The following is a 6,072-nucleotide window of genomic DNA, read 5'->3' as shown; positions in this document are numbered from 1 at the left end:
TGAAAGGTTGCAAGTTATAAAAACTTAAAACATATTTTAGAATGGAAGACAAAAAGAAGGGAACAGTGAATTTAGGTTAGTTTTAACCACTTCAGCCGACAGTGTTGTTAACTTTATGCATCCGAGCAACTTTCACCTCCCATTCATTCGCCAATAACTTTATCACTACTTATCACACTGAAATGATCTATATCTTGTTTTTTCCGCCACCATTTAGACTTTTTTTGGATGGTATATTTTTCTAAGTTTTATTGTATTCTAAATCCATTTTAACAGGAAGATTAAGAAAGAAATGGAAATAATTCATTATTTCTCAGATTTTGGCCATTATAGTTTGAAATTAATACATGCTACTGTAATTAAAACCCATGTATTTTATTTGCCCATTTGTTCCACTTATTACACCATTTAAATTATGTCCCTATCACAATGTATGGCGCCGATATTTTATTTGAAAATAAAGGTGCATTTTTTCAATTTGTGTCCAAGACTATTTACAAGCCTATAATTTAAAAAATTATATTAATAAACTCATTTGACATACAGTTTTAAAAAGTTCAGACCCTTACATAACTATTTATGTTGTTTTTGTTTTTTTTAATTGTCATTTTTTTTTAATTTTATTAAAAAATGTATTTGGGTAATTTTTGGTGTGGGAGGTAAACAGCTAATTTTAAATGTAAAATAATGTATTTATTTAATAAAAAAATGGATGTGGGTGTAGTTTTACTATTTGGTCAAAAGATGGCCACAGTCAAAAACTCCTGGAAGCAATCGCTTCCGGGAACTAGAAAGAAGAAAGACTTATATTCCTATTCATTGATTGGTGGGCTAATGGCAGGCGGTCGGGAGCACGCACCGTAGCGGTAGCGCATGCAATTGCGTGCCTCAGGCAACCACAGCAGCACAGCCTATCTGGAAGAACATACCGTATATACTCGCAAGCAAGCCGAATTTTTGACCCCCCAAAAGTGGGCCAAAAGTTGTTGTTACAGGAAGCCGCTCTGCCTACAGCTTCCTGTCATCACGCAGCAGCCGCCGTGGAGCGACTGCTGTGAATTATTTACATGCCCCGGGAGACGGAGAGGGGACTATTGGAAGCCGCATGGTAAGGTAATAGCAGCGGTGGCCGCGGGGGGGGGGGGGGTTGGGTGAGGAGGGGGACACTATCTACCTATACCGAGCACTATACTAGCTATACTGAGCACTATACTAGCTATACTGGGCACTATACTAGCTATACTTGGGCACTATACTAGCTATACTGGGCACTATACTAGCTATACTGGGCACTATACTAGCTATACTGAGCACTATACTAGCTATACTGGGCACTATACTAGCTATACTTGGACACTATACTAGCTATACTGGGCACTATACTAGCTATACTTGGGCACTATACTAGCTATACTTGGGCACTATACTGGCTATACTCGGGCACTATACTAGCTATACTGGGCACTATACTAGCTATACTTGGGCACTATACTAGCTATACTTGGGCACTATACTAGCTATACTTGGGCACTATACTAGCTATACTGGGCACTATACTAGCTATACTGGGCACTATACTAGCTATACTGGGCACTATACCAGCTATACTGGGCACTATACTAGCTATACTGGGCACTATACTAGCTATACCGAGCACTATACTAGCTATACTGGAGCACTATACTAGCTATACCGAGCACTATACTACCTATACTGTGCACTATGCTAGCTATATTGAGCACTACCTACCTATACTGAGCACTATACTAGGGCACTATACTAGCTATACTGGGCACTATATTAGCTATACTGGGCACTTTACTAGCTGTACTGGGCACTGTACTGGGCACTATACTGGGCACTATACTAGCTATACTGGGCACTTCACTAGCTATACTGGGCACTACCTACCCATACTGGGCACTATACTAACTATACTGGGACACACTGGGGGGGATCACACGGCCAGCATTTCCTACCCCCGGCTTATATGAGGGTCAATCATTTTTTCCTGGTTTTTCAGGAAAAAGTTGGGGGGTCGGCTTATATGCGGGTCGGCTTGCTTGCGAGTATATACGGTATTCGCCCAGATAGGCTCAAGTGGTTAAGGATACGTTGGAAGTTGGGGTGTCTTGGCATCCTAAAGGAAAAAGACACAGAGACAACAGGAGTAGTGGTGCTCGTAAAGGGTCATTTAGGGTTACACAAAATTTGGCATAATTTTTTGCATTTACTCATTGCATAGTTGCGATTACGTTATGTACAGAATACTACATTTGTGAATCGTAATTACACCAGTGTATGTGCAGCTATTAGTTAAATATTCAATGTGAAAAATGCGTTCTCATGCGAAAAAAAAAATTGCATTTGTCAGCCAGTGTACTGCATATGTGTGGTTATTAGTTAGATATTCAATGTGAAAAAATGTGTTCTTATGTGGAAAAAAATGTTGCGGCCATCAGCCAGTGTACTGCACATGCACAGCTATTATTTAAATATTCAATGTGAAAAATGCATTTATATGCGGAAAAAAATGTGCGTTATTAACACAAACGAAATTTTGCATGAATTACACTAACATGCATAATTAGGGTTAGGGATTATGTTACATTGCCAATTTTTGTACGTGTAATTAGCAAATTTTGCATTACGATTATGATGCATAATTACGCATAGGCATCATTTCTGCCCACTACTAAACAGGAGCCCAGATAGAGTAGTATGTTCTTTTTAAAAATTGTCTATATTCCATTCAATTACGGACTACTCACAAGGGTTGCAACAAGGGCAACCAACTACTTGAATCAGGTGGAGACAATAAACCGGACTCCACACAGGATGTCCACAACAGACTGGATACGGTCGCTCTCCTTGGTAAAAAGTATTTTTTATCACAATGGTGTCCACCATGTGAAACCAGAAGGCTCCCCTCCAACCGCTATGGGATGGGGGGTGTATGCACACAACAGGGATAAAACTGAGATAAAACTGGGTTAAAAACAATAATACAAATGAAAAAGGTTGAGAATTCGTACCTCAAATAAGACCTCAAACTTTTTTCATTTTAAGTATTGTTTTTAAAGAGACACTGAAGCGAAAAACGCCGCTATCCTGTGGCTAAACGAGGGTCCCTGACCCCCCAACCCACCCCCTCTGCAAAATCTAAGACCAACTTGGTCGTAGATTTTGCTGCTCTTGAGGCAGGGCTAACGGCTTCAGCCCTGCCTCTCAGCGCCGTCTATCAGCGGCGCATCGCCGCCTCTCCCCCGCCCCTCTCAGCGAAGGAAGACTGAGAGGGGCGGGGGAGAGGCGGAGATACGCGCTGACAGACGCGCGTGAGGCAGGGCCTTAATCTGGAAGAGGGGATGCGCTGCTCGGAGGGGCTTTCGGGGGGTAAGGGACCCCCGTTTAGCCGCGGGATAGCGGCATTTTAGCAGGGGCACACATGCCCCTGCTGACTATGAGGTCTGAAGCGAGATTCTCGCTTCAGACTCTCTTTAACTCACTTTTATCTCAACCTGGGCGCCTCTTTATCCCTATTGTGCACTTCAAGAATAAGTGTACTTCTAAAGTAACTGTTTGAATACTGCATACTTCCCCTCGTCTTCTCACCCCCCCCCCCCCCCCCCAATTCCATTAGATTGTAAGCTCACAAGGACAGGGCTCTCTCACTCTTTTGTGTCTTGGAACTTTATTAATGAAATAGCTTGCCCTCTGTTATACATTTTATTCATCATGTTACATCTGTCATTGTCACCACCAGTTCTGTATATTGTACCAGTGTCCATATTTGATGTCTATCATTGTCTGTATCATTACATACCCCTTGTGTGTTTTTCTACTTTGTACAGCGCCACGGAATATGTTGACGCTTAACCTCTTGACGACCAGCTAACGCCGATTGGCGTAAACTGGTCGTCTGCAAGTTTCCATGGAAACGGCCTCTCGAAGCGGCCTTTCCATGTCCGTTCACGGAGGCTGTCTCCGTGAACAGCCGGAGAGCCGCCGATCGCGGCTCTCCGGCAAAATGTAAACACGCGGGGAAGAAATCCCCGCTGTTTACATCATACTGTGCTGCTGCGCAGCAGCGCCGTAAGCCAGATCGGCGATCCCCGGCCTCTGATTGGCCGGGGATCGCCGGCATATGATAGGCTGAAGCCTATCCTTCAATGCGCAGGACGGATATCCGTCCTGCGCAGGCCATGGAGGGAGAGGGAGGGACGGGAAGCCAGGGAGCGCCGAAAACGCTGCGGAGGGGGCTTTGAAGAGCCCCCCCCCCCGCAAAGCGCAGAGAGCCGGCGGCGATCAGACCCCCCCAGCAGGACATCCCCCTAGTGGGGAAAAAAGGGGGTAAGTCTGATCGCCCTGGCTAAAACCTGATCTGTGCTGCGGGCTGGAGAGCCTACGCAGCACAGATCAGCCAGAAAGCCACTGGTCGGCAAGTGGTTAAATAAATAATAACTCATTTGTTCTCACTGCCGGAGCCAAAGGCCTCCTCCTGACAGATATCCTCTCAGCCTCACCCTACACATAGATATTGTCCAAAGCACTGGAAGATATAAGCACCACCTAATAGAGAAGTACATCAAGGATAATGGTAACTAAACCAATACAGGTGAAACTCAAAAAATTTTAATATTGAGCAAAAGTCCATCTATTTCAGAAAATCAACTTAAAAGGTGAAACTAATATATGAAATAGACGCACTGGCCAATATGTAATTCCCTTTTTCTCCTGAGTTTTCTCCTAGGTTATATTTCACAACTTGTCAATAAAATAATTTTTAAACCACCAGCACACAAGAAAATACTCAAAATAATTTTGATAGTACTTTTTCACCTACTTTTCAATTCATTTAAAATTGCAGTGTGCTGAAAAATAATGCACAAGATTAAATATCATCTCCTGCGTAGGAGAAATTTCAGGAGAAAAAGGTTAATTGCATATGGGCCCTTACATGCAAAGCGAGATATTTCAAGGCCCATATGCTATTCACCTTTTCTCCTAGGTGATATTTCGACACCTTGTCATAAAATGCATGTTTATCCACCCACAAGCAAGAAGACACTCAAAATAATTTTAGTAGTGCTTTTTCACCAACATTTGGGTGCTTTTTCAACTGTAAAATGCTGAAAGGTTATTTTAAAGGACTTACGAGGTGAAATGTTTAAAAAAAAGTTCAGTACCTGTGTCTATTTTGTATCCACGGAGGACGCCATCCGCGCCCTCCGTTTACTTTCGCTGGGTCCCTGCTCTGTTTCCAGCCCCCAGTCGGCTCCCGACCCCACTGCCCGGGTCGGGCTCTCATTCTACCAGTAAAATGGCCACAGTCCGCATAGACGTGAGTGCGCACAGGAGACAGCCTGTAGTGAGGGCGCAGTGGGAGGAGCCCTAGATCTGCGCAGTCGCACTTGCGTCTATGCGGACTGCGCAGCTGCGACAAGCTCTGGCGGCCACTTAACTTATGGAACGAGAGCCCGACCCGGGCGGTGGGGTCGGGAGCTGACCGGGGACGATAGCAGAGTGGGGACCCAGCAGAATTAAACGGAGGGCGCAGATGGCGTCCTCCGTGGATACAAAATAGACACAGGTACTGAACTTTTTTTAAACATTTCACATCGTAAGTCCTTTAAAGAGAAGATGAAAATTATCTCCTAGGAGATAACTCAGGAGAAAAAGTTAATTGCATATGGGCCTTAAATTTACTTATTATAATTTTGATGATTATGACTTAAAACCACAAAATTTAAATTTAGTTTAATGCTTGCTTATTCTTTGTACTCCATGAGGTTAATTCACGAAATTTGAATACAGCCAAGCATTAAAAAATCGCAAAAATGCTAGTACACCAAAAACACAGTAAAAACGCATTAACCTAACGGGAACGCACCTGCTGAAAATGACAGAAAGCACGTTATGTTATATTAGAACCTAGCCTCAATGTTTTGTCTATAATATGTTTAAATGCATGTTGGGCCCAATCCAATTTACTTTTTCCCCTGAGTTTTCCTAGGAGATCATTTTTCATCTTTTGTTAAAAATAACTTCTCATCACTCTGCTATTGAAAAAGT

This window comes from Hyperolius riggenbachi, chromosome 9 (assembly GCF_040937935.1).
Source record: "Hyperolius riggenbachi isolate aHypRig1 chromosome 9, aHypRig1.pri, whole genome shotgun sequence".
Lineage (NCBI taxonomy): Eukaryota > Metazoa > Chordata > Amphibia > Anura > Hyperoliidae > Hyperolius > Hyperolius riggenbachi.
The sequence above is the reverse complement of the archived record's forward strand: the minus strand, read 5'-3'. Positions refer to the sequence as shown.